This window comes from Spermophilus citellus (assembly GCF_964194105.1).
Source record: "Spermophilus citellus genome assembly, chromosome: 2".
Classification (NCBI taxonomy): Eukaryota; Metazoa; Chordata; class Mammalia; order Rodentia; family Sciuridae; genus Spermophilus; species Spermophilus citellus.
In genome coordinates, this window is record NC_138183.1 from 160,975,722 (window position 1) to 160,994,782 (window position 19,061).

The following is a 19,061-nucleotide window of genomic DNA, read 5'->3' on the forward strand; positions in this document are numbered from 1 at the left end:
AGAAACAGAGATGACTATTAAACCAATAATTATGCACTTGCTTATTAACAGCTGGATCACTTGAAGGTAAGAGAGAAAATTGAGCCTGAGAAAGAAAGTGACTTTCTGAGGATCGGGCAGGGCGATGAGTCAGTGCAGCATATGGTTGAGAGCACATGCTCTGGAGTAAGGCAGGACCTGGGTTCAAGTCTTGGCTCGACTCTCTAGGAGTAGTGGAATATCAGGAAAGGAACTTTCAGTGTCTCTATCAGAAAGACTGGGACAGGAACCATACATCTGAGTTTCTTAGTCATTAGATGAAGAAACACATGTAGGGCACTTAGCACCTGGGAATGAATACCTGTCATCTTGTTGTTATGGTGACAGTAATATTGTTCCATTTTCTTAACAGCAAATCCAGTAGTTTTATCCCCATACCCCACTTCCTTGATATCATTCCACGTTTTCTTTTTTTTCCCCCTCTCTCTCTCTTCTCTTCCTAACCAACCAAAAAAAAAAAAAAAAGTTTCCTGGAAAGTAGGTCAGATTTTTGCTAACTCTCGCTACAGTAGCTTTTAAATGAAAGAGGGGGCACAGGAAGCTTTTGAGCAGTTCTGGGTGCCCATCTAGGCTTCCAAGAGGATGACAAAATATTTCCCTGAAGGTTTATTTAATTTTGTCCCCAGGCTTGTTCATAATTCTGACCATCTGGTCCTGGAGGCTTCTCTATTTTTAATATTTCTACTTTGGGTGTTTTGCTTTTTTAACCTATTCTAGGATTAGTCGCCCCCTTTCAACCACCCCCACTCTCTTCACCAACCCCTGATTAATTTTCCTTGAGCAGATTCCTCAGTAGGACATGTTTACTGTAGCCTCTAACTTTGATAAACTCATAACTAAAAAGCAGAAGCCTCTCGAGCCATTTGAAAGGTCATAGCAAAACCGAATTTTGCTTGATACTCTTGTTTAACAAGACCACTCCAAGGGGACATGTTACAAATATGGATAGCGTTTCATGAAAGAAAGTTTCTTCCATAAAGTCCTTTAAAAAGTCAGTCATGTTAGTGTTGGTCAGATAGTTCTAAAGAGAAGCTCAGTTTGAGCTTTTTATTCAAAGTCCTCCTAGGCCTTCTGTTCTTATAGGTAAATGACATGATGTAATCAGAGAATGACCTGTCTGCTCCAAAACAACCCCTCTGCCAGCCTGGCTGCCTGACCCATTCAATATCTTTTCTTCAGGTTGGGGTAGCACTGTCTCTAGAAAGTCTATCTCTTAAAGAATAACTAATCAAGAGTCTCTGTCATAGAGTAGGCCCCTCACCCCTGCCCATGGCTCACTGACTCACTTCCTGGGGCTCCGTAGGATCAACATGTAAGGTGTGACTTTGTGGAGAGAGATGGGAAGGAGTCCCCTCGCTTGGATCCCCAGCCACCTGTGCTCATTATTACCTCAGCTCCATACTGCCCTTGTGTCCACTCAACTGTTCCCCTTATGATTTATGAATGATTTGTGCCCCAGGCAGGGTTTTCATAAATGATAGAAGAAAAACAAGTTTTGAAAATATGAGAGGACACTGTGAAGACAAGGGACGGAGAGGACCAACTGGAGACTGGAAATCCTGGTGGTGAAGAAGGACTAGGGAAAGGAGGGGTTAGCTATAAACAAGTTAGGTAAGATCAAAATGTCCATAAGATCACGTACACCTCCATGAGATGTCCTCTTACCAGACAGCATGTCTTTTCTTTCTGCTTTCTAAACTTTTTTTAAACTTTAGTCTTTTATTTATTGACATCCTAACTGCAAGATTGGCAATAAACAGAGTAGATATTATTCCCATTTTGCCAATAATGAAACCTAGGATCTGAGCAATAATAAAAACTTGCTCAAGATCACAAAGGTGGTAAATTTACTGAAAAGAATCTAGACCTTCTGCCTTCTGATATGGTGCACAGTGCCCCTCTGCCTTATTGTGCTTATTTTCTGAAGGGTGCAGGTCAGTGCAAACCATGAAAAAGAACATAAAATTTGAAGCCAGAAAACATACACTCAAATCTTGTCTTTGCCAATTTATGAGGCTGGACAATTTTGTTTTTCAAAGTGGAACAACTTATTGTTTTTCTCTATATTTACATAAGGTTTACATTTCTAGGACATAATTTGTGAACTCCTTTGGCAAAACATACTAATACTTGATAAAATACAACATTCACTTAACTACAATAGCTAAGCTTTTAGGAAAGTAGGGGAAATTCTCAGGAGCAAAGACCAAATATAAAACTAAAAACTAAAGAAAACAGCCAGTATGAGCCAATGTGACTGCAGTTACCATGGCATACACAGTGAATTTGGGGTGTTTTCTCAGTCTCAGGAACTAAGAAACTTGAGCTTTATTATCTAAATGAAGATAGTAAATGATTTCCTGGACTCAAATGCTGTGAAGAGCTAGATTTAGAGCCTCATGTGATGGAGAGGAGGATGAGTGAAGAAGTTTATAATGACTAGGAAATAAACAATGAAGAAGATGAAGAGATCAAGGTGAAGACAAAAGATCAAAAGCAAAAATAGGGGTGGGGGTATAATGTAGTGATAGAGCACTTGCTTCGCATGTGCAAAAGTGAGAACCTAATAATGAGGAACGAGATGACGAAAATATGGGCTAGAACATAAATAAATAAATAAATAAAAAAGGACTCACCACCAGTTCAGGAGGATCACAGTACATCAGTATTTGTGCACTAAATGGGAAATTAAGTCCCTTGAATATCTGCTATACAACTGCCCTCATACAGCTTTGGTAAGTGAATATATACCATGGTCAGGGGAATCTGAAAACAAGAAATTAATGCAAAAGGTTATTCTTAGATATGGGTACCATTCAGTTGGAATAGAAAACTCCTTTGGGGAACAATTTCTAGGAAGCCACATAGGATTCCAAAAAATAAGGTCCAGGAAAAAAGAGCTCAGTCAATAAACAACAAATGATCTACCAGGAATGAGCCCATAAACTCAAGAGGTAAGAGAAATGAGATTTCCAAAAACATCAGGCACCCTCAGATAGTCCTTAGAAGAATAATATTTAACATAGATGAAGAGATCAAAACTATTAGAGGAAAAAAATATTTCCTATAAAATATGTATAAAAATATATACACACACATATATACACACACATAAATACACAGATATGTATATATTTCTCATTATATATTTTACATTTTATATTTATTATATATTTTTATATATCTGAAATATATACCATATATATATTACACATATATACATACATTTTAATGACCACACACAAAAAAATCACTGAAAAAACTCAAAGCAATTTGCATTCTTACCACCCATAGGACTTTTGTTAACACACTATTGCATGTATCCTTCCATATACATGAACATCTATGCACATTCTCTTAATAATAGGTCATGGGAACTTCTCTATATCCATGAATGTTATCAAATCAGTTATATTTAATTTATGAATATAGGATATACACAATATAATTTCTAAGATATGGATATACATACATTAACCAATACACATAAATCGATTACCCTTTCTTTGTTAGATTTCTAGTTTACTTCTATTTTTCCTTTGGCATAAACAATGTTTTAATAAACATCCTTATAAATAGTTTGTGTAATTTTTTCTTAAGACAAATGCAGAATTGCCAGATCAAATGGTTCACACATTCTCAAAGATTTTAATATATATGATAACTGATCTCCATAAAAGGTTATATTTAATTTGTACTTACACTAATCTTACATGAGAGTCCCTGTTTTCTCATACATTTGTCAATTCCCAGTATTGTTCTTTCTACTTTTTGTTAATATAACAGGTAAAAATGGTATATTCTATTTAGGTCTTTTTTTGTTTTTGTTTTTTGCCAATGAAATTCAAAATATTTCAGTATGTTCATTGGTTATTTTTATACTTCTCTTGTGAGTTGTTTCTTCATAACTGTTTTATTTAATCTCTGAGGTTCAACATCCAAGGTTGTGAAGTGGCATTAATAGATGCCATTTTTTAAGGCTGAAGTATAATTAATGTAAAAAAAGCACTTTAAAGAAAAATATGATAGAGGATTCATTTATTAATTTAACTAGTATTTACTTAGCACCTGCTATGTACTGAGCTATGGGCTATGTTTAGTGGAAGAATATAATTTAACAGTGGACTGTCATTCAGTTATATTGGGCCTCAATGATTTTGGAACCCACAGTGGGTAGATACTAGAGGCTGTCAAGGATCAAGGGTCTGCATCTAAGGATCTGCATAGCTTTCTTGACACCCCTTTGTCCATACTATTCAGGGAGGTTTTGTCAGGTACTGGTCGACACAGTTCCCAGTAGCTATGAATTCAGGGGAAATGAAAAGCATCAGCAAAAACATTATAGGTCTTCCCTTCCCTCCATTTATTACAATTATAGAAGACTCAAAAACAATTATGGATTTCAGAACCATTGTTCTTGTTGATCAGAGGATGAGTTTCAGGTGGAGTCCCTGTCTCCTGGGAAATTATATTTCCAAGACTATCCAACACTGTTGTCAGCAGACACTGTACCCAAAGGAGTGCAGTGGCAGCTCAGTTCAATAAAGAAGATTCTGAACACATAAATCAGAATGGGAGCAGGCATAAGGTTCAGGTGCTTCTCCTATCAGAGTTTTCTAGTTCTTACCTCATCCTTGTTATGTGCTTGTGACAGGATAGGAATCTCTTTCACATGGCTGTGGATTGTTAAATCATAGTATTTTTAAAGTATATTTTTAAGAAATACAAATAGCTGCTACTTTAATTTCCTAGTCAATGTACATTTTTACTCCCTTAATAGAAACAAGACTAGCATTTTTAAAGCTTCAGGTTGGATTAAATTTTGTAAATAATAACCCTACCTTAGTCCCTTTCTTTGGTGTTTTCAAAGATAAACTCAAAAATTGAAGTAACAAAATAGAAGGACAAAGCAGCAACATGTGCAAAATTTGTCTCTTTTTTATAATGTGTTCCTTTTCCTAGAGAAATGAACAAGTGCATTTGCAACCTCAAAATATCAATTCATGGTGGTTCCTCTGCTAAACAGACTCTTGCCAAATGCATTCACCCTGGAAAAAAACCTGATCAGTTCTTATTCATCACCATAGTCTGCTTAGGACAATCCACCAAAATATACACAGCACTAGACAAAGAAGCTACAGTGTTCTAGAAAGAGCACAGTTTGAAGCCAGGAGACTTGGGCTCAAGTCTCATCACTGCCACTTATTGGCTGTAAGACTTTAGGGACCTCATGATCTTTGAGTCTTTGGTGGACTTATCTGCAAAAGAGAGAATTTGGGGGCTTTTCTAAATCCCCTTTAATGTCTAAGAACTTGATATGCTTTGCACAATAAGACATACAAAAGTACTATAAGACTCATGCTTATCTTTCCTGGATGAAATATGCTGGTATTCAAGTTATGTTTATAGCACTCTTTCCATGTACCAAATACTGCATTCTGTGCTAGAAAAACCAAGAAACATGAAACAAAGAAAGTACAACCTAGAAAAGGAGATAGACAGGTGAAGAAGAAATTTCAACAGAAAGAAATGACTACTATGAGAAGATTCATTTCATATGACAGAGATTCAGCCTGTGCAGAACTTACAACTTACATAAAAGGATGGGTGTTAGAGCGCCGAAGTTCAAAGAAGACAATATTCACATGCAACTAAATGGTTTTACATTTGAGGTGACCAATGACAGATAAAATTTAACTCCCATTGATCATATTCACTAAAGCATATCTTTGACATAAGAAATGCATTAAAATGAGATCTTAAAAATGAAAGGAAGGCAGGGAGGGGGGTAGAAGAGAAGGAAGTTCAACCCTCACATAGAGAACAGGAGAGTTTGTTTCACCTCCAAAAATTGATCTGATTCCTTTCTTGTATGAACATGCTCTAATGTAATAAGCCAATGCTGTTCTTTTTAATACATATTTATTGAACATGAGCCAGGTGCTGGGAGGAAGAAGAAGTGAGCCTGACATTCTTGTTGAAGGAAGAGAAGTGACCCCAGTAACTACTGGAGATCTCCCCCTGCCCCTAAGCACATGAAGCTTTTCAGAAAGTGTTGAAATAATAAAAGACGGAGTGACCCTCTTCCCCAAATTACTAGGTATAAGTAAAACAAGAAAGTTTCTCAAGTGGATCCTAGCACCAAGTACAAACATGAAAAAGAATTACTGGAAGAAAAAAACAGCCAATTCAACTTGCCACACACTTACAGTGGATGAAACTCAACATGAGATCAGTCAAAGGGCTTTCTTCTCCATTGCATTGTGGATATCATCTTCCTCAGAGAAGCAACAGCTCATTTTTCTTAAGAAATTTCACCTTCACTTCACCCTGTGTTTCTCTGAGAGACCCAGAAATTCAAACATGTGTCATTAGAGCATTCTGACTTCAAGGATTCTACTTTTGATTTCCTTGGCAGCTGGGAAGACATGCCCTCAGACTGTATACTAAGTCTTTAGATGCTGAGAAAGTTCAATCTCCCATTGCTCAGAATCTTTGGAGAGGAGGTAGATGTACTACATTTATTCCTTTGACTTATCACTTCTGTGGTTCTTCAGGTTATGTCCTTTCAACACCTGCAATCAGTCAAACCATAGTTGTGGAGCACTTACTAGGTATGAGGTACTGTTCTGGCCTTTGCCTTCATAGAAGGTCCCCCACACAAACTAAACAATGCAAAAAGAGGCGCTGCTGTACAGAATGAAAACAACAAAAACCTGAAATGGTAAGGTTTTTATCTATTTCTATGGTGTAAATACTCACACAATAGTCAACTTCAAACTACCAACATGAGGTCGCTGAAGAAAAAAAATGGGAATAAAAATATGCAGTGGGTTTTTGGGGGTAGGTACAAACAAACTTCAGACCTCTGAACAGGCCAAATAAAATAAGCATTTAATTTATAGACTGATAAATGATATCACAGATAAATAAAAGATAGTAATTCCTGATATTTATCAAACATTTAACATCTACACACACACACACACACACACACACAATGCTAATTGCTATATGTTCATAGTTTCATCTAATCCTTACCCCAATCCTCTGAAGTAAGAGTTATTGTTAGTCAAGTTTTACAGAAAAGGTTATTTGGTCCAAAATATAAACTTGCTCAAACCCAATTGCTAGTAAATAACTGGGATACAAACCCATATGAGTCTGGTTCTAGAATATGCATTTTTAGCTTTCTATGTTCTATTGCCTCTCTTAGAAAGCATGCTAGTTTGGGAATACCAAAAGGGGTATGTGAGCAGATTTGGAAGCAGAGAATCAAATAAGTCCTCTAAAAGGCAGGCACAGCTGAGGCCTAAAAATTGACAATCTCTGTGGCAGACTTCCACTTCTTTTTCCTATAGGTATGCTGATAGACCACATTTTTCAGTTCCACTTGTAATTTTTAAGTAACTATGTGTTTGGTGTGTGTGTGTGTGTGTGTGTGTGTGTGTGTGTGTGTGATGTGTCACTTTCAGATCTGGTGTAGATATTTTTTGTTCTCTTTCCCCATGAATGAGGGCATCCCTGGAGACACATAGGAGTGTGATCCTGTGGAGTCAAAAGGAGCTTGGACCCCTGGATGACATGAGAAAGACCTCTTAACTAAAAAAAAAAAAATGCCCTCATTGAACTCTGAAACACATGAGAAATGCACTCTCATTGTGTTAAATATCTGAGAATTTTGGATTTATATTTTATAGCTGCTGCAATTCCTTCCCTATTGCAAAGAGTGGGCAAGAAAAACAAGGCTGAATAAAGGTAAGAACAGTTTTCCAAGCTGAAGGAACAGAGTGACTCATAGGTTAGGACTGTGTTCAAGAACTGACAGAGAGTTCAGTAATTTGGAACATAAAACAGGAAGAACAGAGAGGTGAGATATCATTCTAGAAAAGTAGACAGAGCTATGACATTAAAACTTTGAAGCCACATGAGGGACTTTATATTTTATCCACAAAATATAGGGGAGCATTAAAAAATGGCTCACAACAATGGAATGCCAGGGTGAAATGTATGCCGTAGAAAGCTTCCTCTGACTGCAGAATGGGGAATGGATTACAGAGGACCAGGACTAAACCCAGAGAGATGGAGCTGGAGAATGCTGGAGTAGATACCCATGGAAAGAAGGACAATAGCGTGGCCTCACAGGATGGCAGTGAAATTGGAGAAAGTCAACAGACATGAGAGTTCTTCAAAAATTACAGTCTCCAGTCCTTTGTGTCACAAATACTAGAAACATTGCAGATACACAAGCCACCACAGAATTTCTCACCATCACTTCTACCATGACAGTCTATTACCAGAGACAGAATCAAAAATATGAACTGCCCAGATACAGCATGGATTCTATGTCCATGAGGATTTTCTTAGTTGCAAATAACAGAAACTAACTCTAGCTGGTTTAAACAGATAGTTATTTATGAAAGCATATTAGGTCATTTATAGAATGCCTGTGAGAGAGAAACAGAAGAAAAGTTGTTACAGCCATGAATAATGGCAAAATCACATCTCAAAGCTCTTTCATTGGAAACATCTCTTCCCCGCTGCTGGCGAGAGGCGCCAGAGCTAGAACTCCAACAAAGCCAAAGCTGGACATAAGAATATATGCCTGAAATCTTAGACACTCCTGTTTCAGAAATCAGATGTAACTGCCACCATCTCTGCCACAGTAGCTTTCCCCAAGCCACCTCTTTCTTTGTAGCACTATCTTCCGATCCAACTTTGACCCAAGTATTCTGCTTGCAAGCACCAAAGCCACATACCTAAACCTTAGCTATAAGGAAAGTTGGGGAAACAGATGCTTTTGTTTGTAGAGGCCAGTTACTTTGGAGGAAGTAAATTCCTCAAACGTGAAAGAATGTTCAGAGATGCCAGGTGATCAAAAAATGACAAGTGTTCACCTGGTTACTCTCCAGGGATAATCAGGGCTCAAAAATTAATTCATCATAAAAGGAAAGTATTAACAGGGGCAGAAACCCAGAATAGTCTAAGGTATAATGGATTTAATTTAGAATAATCACAAAACCAAGAAGGAATAACAAATATTGAAAATAAAATTCATTTGCTGCCTTCAAAATACAAGGTATACCTTTATCTAATGAATGTATTCCTCAACATTTTTAATAAAATAACAAGAATTGACTCTTAAAAGCAATTCTGTATAGAATCCTTTCATAAAGTAAATAATTACTTCTCAAAGTATTAAACCCTGGTGGACTTATATTGGTTTTCTCAAAGTAGGTTGTGAGTATTCAATAAACCAAGTAGAAAGAAAGGGATAGTGGTTATTAATGATGCAGAGAGTATCTGGTGAAGGATAAAGTATCTGTGGTTGAAACCTGTGTCATGGTTATATAAGAAGATGTTACATGAGGCCCCTCTGGCCAAATGCAAAGGGTCACAGAGGCCCTGGGAGATCCTGCTGTTTGGAAAAGAGAACAATTCTATCTGAACTGAGTGGTCATGAATTAACTCCCAATACTCTTCAATGTCTGAGTCACGACAACATTCTTTTTTTTAAATTTTTTTAGTTGTAGATGGACACAATACCTTTTTATTATTTTTATTATTTATTTTTATGTGATGCTGAGAATCAAATCCAGTGCCTCACATGTGTGAGGCAAGTGCTCTACCCCTAAGCTACAACCCCAGACCATGACAATGTTTCTGCATCTCCTGTATGTACAAAGTATCAGGCCAGAAGCCACTACTGAGAAGATGGAAAGTCAACCTAGTCCCTGTTTATAAGGAGCTCCCTTTCCAGGTAGTAGGTCTAATTGGACAATTATAAAACATGGTTAAAAGAAAAACACAAACATAATAGCGATCAAAGAGGAGATATGGGTGTAGAAGGAGAAAGTAATTCTGGAAGAAACTGAATCAGCTAGAAGGAAAAGGTGTCACCTGAGCTGGGTGTGAAAGATGAGAAAGTAGAATAGGCAAAAAAGTCACATGAGTACAAAAGTACAAAGTTGCAGAAATGTAGGGCCTGGCTGCAGATGGCCCAGAGGACTGAGTCTAATGCACTGGGTACTGTGACAGGGAAGGGTGAGGGACAGTATGGGTCTGGAAAGGTCAGCCAGGACCCGATGGTTAAGGACCTAGAGTGTGTGCTAACCAAGCCAGGACTCATTTGAGAATTGAAGACAGAGTTGGGATGCTGGGAGCACAGACATAAATCAGGACTGCCCTGGACAAACCAAGAGACATGGCCACAGTGGCCTTCAGTATTATATGATGACTGTTCCTCTGAGTCCAAGGGAGTCAGCAGATACTTTTGAACCCATTGGTCACAGGGATCATGACTGTGAGACTGTACAACAGTAGAAGGAGAAGACCATTTTAAGTTCAGGGGGAAAAGGAGTCCCTGGTGGGGCCTATGCCCTGGTAGGGATAGGGATGAGAGAAGGGGAGTTATAGTAGCTATAACATGGGGTGTTATAGTAGCTATAACATGTAACCCTTGGCTGAGTTCTGTCACATTCATGGGTGAAGTACGGGATAAAAGCCAAGCAATTATAGAGCAGAGACTAAGAAGAAACTAATTCCACAGTCTGAGTCCTCTAATAATGAGTTTTAATCTGTTTAGGCTTAGCCACTGCCTTCTAAAACATAGGTCAAAGGGTCAGGCTTAACCACAGAAAACTGTCTACATTGTACAAATTATAAGTCAGACAACAGGATTTCCCATCCAAAAATATCTTTCCCATATGTCAATCAATGCTACTTGAAGTGTCCCCATTTTTGCCAATTCCTCTGGATATTAAAGACTGCTTTGGATTTTACTGGTTCTTTGCTACAATTCGAATACTCTTAGAAAGGAAGATTCCTTAAATTCTTATCAGTCTCCACTCAATTATACCTCTCTTATCAGTACTCTCTTATCATTCTTAGTTTTTTCCTTGCATTATCCTTAGAGAAGTAAGTCTTTGTTCATCTTTCTCTCCAATACTGATTTCTAATCTTTGGAGGACAGAGACCATGTCTTATTCATCTTTGGCATCTCAGCAAATGATCCTGCGTCTTGTATACTGTGTAATACAGGTTCAATGCCAGCCTTTCCACTCAAGAGCTGCAAAACCTGAGACACAGTCATTTAACCTCCTGAGTTTCTGTATCTTTAACCTATCTAAAAATAAAAGCATTACAATCTACTTCTCACGTTGTTAAGAGGTTTGTACTAGAACATATCTGGCAAACTGTAAATCACTATACAAATATAAATCAATATTTGCAAGCATCTAGAATAATTCCTGGCAAGTAAGGGTGTGTGGATTGGATGAAGGAACAAGTGTGCAGCTCTTTCCTAAATTTCCTTTCTGCACCCCCACCACCTCCAGAAGGGTCTGAAGTTCAGCAGGAGGCCAGAGAACCAAGCCAAGGATAATGATGTTGGCATCACCGATTGGCATATTTATCTGTCTTTGATGCCAAGGCCCTGGCTCCAAAGCCTTGCTGTGCCCTGGCTGCTGTGATCTGGCTCCAGAACCTTTCTCAATGAGGAACACCAGGCATTTGGCACTGTTGAACCCCCGTTTCTCAGGTAACATCTGACTCCTTGGGCTGCCTCCTTCCTAACTCTTCCCAGTTAGGATTTACTATTCATGTGTCAGCTGTGTGGCTCAATCGCCATCTATTATTTTCATTTGCTGGTTTTTAGTTATTTATCCAGGTCTCTTCATCTGCTTCTCTTTGAATCTGTTATCTAAATATATATCTGCTGAGCTCAAATTATTTTTGCTTCTTTTCCTTCTAGCTCCCCAGCCAATTTTGAAAGCTGCCTCTCTAAACAGTTTATAAGTGGGTGACTTGGAACATCTTTAAGCAATGCTCAGTCTCATTATTTTTATAAACCCCCTCATTCCTTTCCGTTCTCCTCCCCAAAAAACACCAACTCCATAAAAATCACGTACTGTGTAAGGGATGTGGAGACATAATGAGGCAAATCATGAAAGATGTGGTTGGTAGGATTATTCACAGGAGCAGATGGCAGGTCTGAAGAAAAGCATGCTGGCACCAGGGATGTCTCCTGGGACAGGCAGTGCCTACCCCTGGAAAAAAAAAAAAAAGAAGGCACTAAAGCAGTCACTTGAGAGGAGCGACCTTTGGAGGAACATCTGAAGTTTGGAGACAATGTGCCCACAGGGAACAACATGTCAATAGTAGAGAAGATGCTTCCATCACCACACCACTTACATGGAGTGCCACTGGGAAGATAGACAGCACCCATGTGGTGTCACAATCATCTTGTAGAGTGTCTGTAAGCTAAAGGTAGGTACAAGGGTGGCCACATCCTAGCTCAAGTTAGCTCGCAGACCATCTGATACCATTGACAGAGATAGTTGAGAATTTGACAAGTTATGGAGAAAATTGTCTAGTCTGATTTGGGAGTTTTCCCTCCCTTTTCCATTTAGAAAATTATCTGCAATACACCTATATTGTGCATGTCCAAATCCTGGATAAAGATCTCCTGCAACCTGTAGAAACTGAAGCATGGGTTTTCATAGGGATATAAAGCAAATTTTAGGGCCATTTGCCCATAAATCCATAAAAACTCTGCCACTACCATAATGGCAAGACTAGACCACAGTGAAATACAAAATTTTCCAGAAAAATAAATTTGGGTCTAAAATAAAGGACTGGGGAAAAACAACCAGTGAGAGGAAATGGGAAATCTGTTTCTGGAAGAGCTGCCCACATGATGAGCACTGGTTAAACCCTGGATGTGGACTTTACGCTGATGGTCAGGAGAGTTCCACAGATGTGCAGGGGAGCACCAGCATCTCTCAGCAGCAGTGAGGACCGTCCTGGCACTCAGCAGTGGCAGAGGCTGAAGGGGGCATGTTGCAGTGGGGAAACAGCCCAAACCAGGCACAAGTATCTGAAAGAATTTCACTTTCAGAAATGAAGGAGAATTTAAAAATCCTTTCAAAAGGACAAAAGAGGGGGAGGGGAAGAAGATGCTGAAGAAGACTAAGAGGAAGAGAGGTAGCAGAGGGTTGTGGGGACAGGCAGAGAATTCCCCAGCTCTGATGTGGGGCAATTTTCCAAACTTCTTTAAACCCTTTTCTTTACCTTTCCAAACAGCAATGCTGCAAAACACTGAGGATTAAGTATGAGAGAGTATTTGTAAAACATCTCGTACACAGAAGAAGGACAATGGAGAATAATGAAAACAACGATGACCGATAACAGCAAGAACATTGATGGATGAGAAAGGGAAAGAGAAAGTGTGGAGGAGGGAGAGGAGGAAAATAAATCAACCAAGTCTTAACTTCTTAAAAAGGCAGGGAGTAACAATCTCTGTAAGTCAAAGCCACCTAAAAAGAAAAAGCAAGAGAGAAAGACAGAATTCAGCCTAAGAATTCTTTTTTAACTCATTTTTCTCCTAAGAGAAAAACATAAAATACTTTTAAAGGCTCAAGAGAAATAGTTGAGTGCTTTACACATTGGAAGATAATACTCCTAGCTCTTGAGAATGTCCCCCAAATGTAGAATTCCTTTTATTTTTTTAAATAGCAAGTTTGCTCTGTTATATGGATTGTCGAGTCCTTGGTTCAATTCTATTCCAAAAATATTTAATGAAGACATACGAAGTGTCAGGCATTATACTAAAGTGCTAGGCATCCAAAAATAAAATGTGTGGGGGAAAAAGGAATTTGTGACTTGGAGGGGGAGAAATAGATTGATATGTCACTAAGTATAGTGCTAAGTGGTGATATCACTAAATAATTGTGAAATACATGGAAGTTCAGGGAATAGCAATTACCTGCCTGGAGGATACAGGGATCTTCACTGAAAAAGCACCATCTGCCTTAGGCCTGGAACACTGGCTAGTAATGAGCTCTGCAAAGAAGATAGGGAATGGGATGGAATGAGGAGCAGGTGCCCATATGCTGCCTCTTGGGTGCTTGGAACCTCCATACCTGAGTGACTCAGTACTTTATACTTTACTGCTGTCTAATTCTTGAACAACAGTCCTTGACAAACTTGACCAATGTGTGTATTCAGGGGCTACAGTCTTCCTCTTCTATGAAAAATTAGCTGGTTCAAATATTTCATGTGGAAATGCTCATGGGTGGTTGTGATATTTTAGTAGTTGCCTTCTGGAAATACAATGCACTGGCATGAAATAATGACTCCAATAGTGGGAATTTCCAGGATATTGGTAAGTGACAGTCAAGGCAGGCATAGAAGAAATGGACTTCATGTTTTAAATCCCAGCTCTGACATGGGGCAAGTTTCCAAACGTCTTTAAACCCCTTTCTTTACCTTTCAAAAAAGCACTGCTGTGAAACACTGAGGATTAAGTATGAGAGAGTATTTGTAAAACATCTCGTACACAGAAGAAGGAGAATGGAGAATAATGAAAATAACGATGAAGAAATGGACTTCATGTCAGGGCAGGCGTAGAAGAAATGGATCATCTGAAGCAGAGCCACTTTAGCACTAGCAGATAAACATGCTTCCCAGTACTTTCCTGATTCACAGCTATGTGTGAGCAGCTGCTATAGAAGAAAATCTACCATTGATTCTAGACACCCAGAAAATGGATATGAAGGGGAAAGGTTTTTTTTTTTGTTTTTTTTTTTTTTTTGTCTGTTTAAATGTATGTTCACAAGCCCCATATGGGGAAAGGAGGATTGGGTGTGCTTGATGTGTTGCATGATGCTCAGCACTAGGATTTACAAATGCGTTCTACTTTCTCCCCTGCTGTGACGGCTAAGGTGTTACTAGCAGTATGCCTAGTTTTGGGTGAGGATACTTGGTGAAACCATGATTGTAAATGTAGTGTTCACAAAAAGCCTGGCAACTTCATCAGTGAAGAGCCGTTGTGAAGCCAATGCCAGTGCTGCAGAGTGGAGTGGCAGAGCTGAAAAGCACAATGGAGCTTATCTCTCACTCTGGGAGTGCCATGCACCAGGCAGGAAGTTGGCTGAAGGTTACTGGCACTTAGAAAAATCTTTTTTCCATTTTTTTTCCCTTTGGTACTGGGAATTGAACTCAGAGGCATTGACTACTGAGCCACATCCCCAGCCCTTTTCATCTTTTATTTTGAGTCAAGATCTTACTAAGCTGCTTAGTGCCTCGATAAATTGCTGAGGTCGGTCTTGAATTTGAAATCCTCCTGTCTCAGCTTCCCAAATTATTGGGATTACAGGCTTGTATCACTACGCCTGGCTCCTTTTTCATATTGATTATGAAAACACAAAGGGATAGAACTGGTATTTTAAATGGGAGAAAACTAAGTGTTTGGAACCACTTCAACCATATCATGACAAGCAGGCAAATTTCAATCTGAATATATATTGAGTATCCACAATGTGCGAGATGACAAGAGATATAAAAACTGCTTCACCCTTAGTTCTCTCCTTTAGAGAATTTCAAATGAATTGAGAGAACCAGAAAACACAGGAATCAAATGAAAGTAACAAAGTGTCTCAGTATAGTGGAAGGAGTATTGGAGAAGTAAATAAAAGACCTGGATTCAAGTCCTAGGTTTGATACTTATTTACTGTGTGATCATTAAGCCCTTTTGCTCATCTATAAAATAAGAGACTTCAAATATATTTAGGATGAAAAATAGATTTCAAGTTTGAGGGAAAGAACCATGTATATGCCATCTTTTTAATTAGATCATTAGGAACTTTGGGGACCTGTGTGATATATGGATTCTAAAATTATACCTGGACTAAGTGAGAAAAGTGATATTTATTTTGATTGGTACATGATAACTATACAGAACAGCAGGTTTCACTGTGACCTATTTGTACACACACATAACATACTTTGATCAGTTTCATTCCCTGGTACCTCCCCTTCCCCTTCCTTCTTGCCTCCCCTCAATTTTTCCCTTTATCCTTCTTGTCTTCCTTCTATTTTCATGAGATCCCATTTCCCCCTTTTTCCTAATTTCCACATAGGAGAGAAAATTTATGCTCCTTAACTTTCACAAGATGCTCTTCAATTCCATCCATTTCCCGGGAAATGATATAATTTCATTCTTCTTTATGGACGAAGAAAATTGTGTTGTTTATATATACCACATTTTCTTTATTTATTCATCTGTTGATGGACACCAAGGCTGGTTCCATAAATTGGCTATTGTGAATTGTGTTGCTATAAACATGAGTACGCATTTAATCTCTAGAGTGTGCAGATTTTAATTCTTTGGGGTGAATACCAGGGACTGGAATAGCTAGATCACAGGGAAGTTCTGTTACTACTCTTTTGAGGAATCTCCCATACTGATTTCTATAGTGGACGTACTGATTTACATTCCCACCAACAGTGTATAAAAGCGACATTTTAAGTTAGCCATGACTATTTGAAATGTTGGAGAGAGAAAACCATTTATATTCCATCTTTTTAATTAGATCATTATAAAGATACTTTTTAGCTTTAACGGCAAAGAAATGATTCATTTTCAATCTATTAATCTACATTTATTGAGTGTCTTCTGTATGGATGACACTGTGCTATGCATTAAAATACTATGCAGCTGTTATGGTGTAGACATGAGGTGTCCCCCCAAAAGCTCATGTGTGAAACAATGAAAAAAAGCTTAGAGATGAATTGAGGGCCTTAACCTAATCAATGCATTAATCCTCTGATAGGGATTAATTAGGTGGTAACTGTAGATAGGTAGGGTATGTCTGGAGGAGCTGGGTCAATGGGAGCAAGCTTTTGGGGTTTATATTTTGTCCTGGGGGCAGGATGCTCACTCTCTTTCTTTCTCTCTCCTTCCTTATAGCCATATTCTGAGCAACGTTCCTTCGTCATGCTCTTCCACTTTGATATCCTGCCTCACCTCAGGCCCTGAGGAATGGAGTCAGCCATTCAAGGACTAAGACCTCTGAGGCTGTGAGCCCCAAATAAACTTATCCTCCTCTAATTGTTCTTATCAGGGCTTTTGGTCACAGCAGTGAAAAAGCTAACTAAAACAGAAGCCAGTCATATAGACCCTGCAATCAAAAAGTTCACAGTATTTTAGAAATATAGACCCATGTCCATCTAAAATATAATATGACTAAGTATTATTAAGCAGATACATACAAATAGCTACATGAGTGTAAAAGAGATGGAATTGATACCCATGTAAGTGACTGAATGTGAAGGATTATTAAGAACTTACAGGCAGAATATGCATCGAGAACTGGAAACATATGCAAAGTGTTGATCATGTTTAGGAAATAAGAGGGAGCCCAGCATAGGTATACTATCAGGTGCTTAGTGGCAAGTAAAAAGAAATAAAGCAGAAATTAGATTGGGCCAGTTTGATACATGTTTTGTAAGCAATAATAAAAAGTTTGAACTTTCTGTGTACACTTATGAACAAAAGGGATTCATCCAACATTTCTAAAATGATGGCTAAATACTAATACACAAAATCTAAGTGTTTCACACCTCCAAAGCCAGAGTGAAGGCCAGTGGGGATTGAAGTTCCACATCTGAGGCAGGAGTCCCAGTAGGAAGAAAAAACCTCACATGAGAGATGGGGCCAGGCTGAAAGCCAGGGACACAACAAGGTTCTATGGGAAAGATAAAGGCAACGTTAGTGACAAAGTAAGTCTAGGAGAATTTCAGGAATAGGAAAGGCAACAAAAGCCTGGGGTGATCAGAGGAGCCTTCATAAAGATAGTGAGATTGAGCTGGAGCTGACAGATTGAGGGATTCACCCACTTTAAGACAAGAAAATGGTGAGCAATGAAATCTGGTCAGGACTTAATCTGCACAGACCCTACTCCTATCTTTTTTCTATTAAACCTCATGTTCTTTAAGTTACATTAACAGATAAACCAATATTTCCAGATGTAGGTAGTATAGAAACTAGGTCTCCCAGATTTTAGTAGGTTTTGGGAAATCAAGTTCTTTATAGTCAAATAAGTTAAGGAATATTTTTAAAATGTTTAATAGGGTTCATTTCTAGAGTACCTTTCAGAACCTGTAATATATAATGTGCATATGACCCTCTGAGAAGGCGATATAACATAGAATTTCTCCCAAGCCACAGGATGCTGTTGCCAGGAACCCCTGACCACCACCACCATGGGATGAGCGACCCACAGTACACAGTTTGGTGGCACAGAACCAATTATCTGAAAGCATTTGTAGAATTTTTTGAGAAAAGACCTCCCAATTTGAAAGTACCTAACATACTTTATTCTTATCATTCACTGACTTCCTACCAAGAAATCATTTTCCTCAAGACTTTTAGAAATAAAAGCAATTGGATTTCAAAGGGCAATAAACCATGTGCAGAGAGAAAGTCCAAGGAGAAATCAGCGAACATAAGGAATGAGTTGCTAGGGAGGTGATTGCGATAAAGCACACAACCAATGTGGTTAACAACACCTACAGAAGAGCTATTTCTAGAGAGAAACAGGGACTGGAGGAAAGTGATAAGAGGAACAGGAAGCCAAGTGTGGGATGAACCAAAAACAATAAGGAGGACTCTTCCTGTTCCTGAAAATTCCTGTACAGGTTTTCAAAATCCGATTTGCCTTTTGCTGTCATCATCCATTACTTCTCAGTACTGAGACTAGTTTTCATTATCAGTTTTTCAAACGCAAACCTCTCTGGGCTATTCATCAGAATGGCAGATTTGGGAGAAGAGCTTGTCTTCAACATTTTAGCAGCCATGAGAGTTCTGTGTCCAAAGCCAGAGCCAGCTCCCAGAGCTCTCTGGAAAGATTAGAAATAGGCATCCCCTCAGGCAGGCGCACAGCTTGCTGAGGAGCAGCACCTTTGTAGAAATTAGGAAAAGGAAATCCTTTCTCCAAGAAAATAAAACAGCACATGGCTTGAGGGCAGAGCAAAAAAAAAAAAAAAAAAAAAAAAAAAAAAAAAAAAAACCTGAGTTTCCATTCCCAGATACCCTCACAACCTGTCACTCCTGTGCAGGACATAACCTCAATAATTTGAGAGAGTAACCCTGTCTGTCTTACCCCTCCCATTTTCTTCTTATGGCAAATCCTTTGAAAATGTACAGTCTTTCTTCCCTTCTCTCCTAATCAGAGTAGTGT